General features: G+C 42.7%; 1 pseudogene; it reads right to left on the bottom strand.

Annotated features, from left to right (window-relative positions):
• LOC107722711 (E3 ubiquitin/ISG15 ligase TRIM25-like) overlaps positions 1-597 on the bottom strand; it is a 3,952-nt pseudogene extending 3,355 nt beyond the window's left edge.
• Positions 598-716: the final 119 nt, after the last annotated feature.

The following is a 716-nucleotide window of genomic DNA, read 5'->3' as shown; positions in this document are numbered from 1 at the left end:
GGTGCTGATATAAACACATATGAAACGAGTGTCAGCAATATTTCATCAGTGTCTAGTTTTAAATACCTGTTTCTCTGTCCTCTGTTCTGCAGGTGATACAATGTTGTTGTTTTTATGTTCAATAATCGTACACAGCACACATATACATTTCTGATCAGTGCGACAGAAAACCTCAAGGAGCTTCTCATGTTTCTGGCAGATCATCTCCTGCAGTCATCCAGTGGCTTCAGTCAAATTGTGTCTCTTTCCTTTAAACAAACTCTCATGTTGGTCGAGGTGATTCAGACAGTAAGAGTTCAGACACACCAGACAGGACTTGACAGCTTTGTATTTTCTTCCAGTACAGACGTCACACTGAACATCTCCAGCTCCAGCAGGAACCACACTTTGAAGTTTAGTCTGCTTCAGTTTCTCCAGCATTTCAGCAAACACCACGTTCTTAAATAAAGCAGGTCTTGGACTGAAGGTCTGTCTGCACTGAGGGCAGCTGTAGACTCTCTTGTGATCCCAGCAGTTTTTAATACAGCTCTTACAGTAACTGTGTCCACACTGGATGGTCACTGGATCCTTCAGGAGATCCAGACACACCGAACACATTAATTCATCCTGAAAAACTCTGGCTCCTGCCATTTTACAGCATGAACACAGAGACACAAACACACAACCGTTCAGTTTCTCTTTCCCTGAAATCAGGTGATTCTTGTTTCCTGGTTCTT

This window comes from Sinocyclocheilus rhinocerous, unplaced genomic scaffold (assembly GCF_001515625.1).
Source record: "Sinocyclocheilus rhinocerous isolate Xijiao unplaced genomic scaffold, SAMN03320098_v1.1 scaffold2319, whole genome shotgun sequence".
Taxonomy (NCBI): Eukaryota; Metazoa; Chordata; class Actinopteri; order Cypriniformes; family Cyprinidae; genus Sinocyclocheilus; species Sinocyclocheilus rhinocerous.
This window is presented reverse-complemented; position numbering and strand designations above follow the sequence as displayed.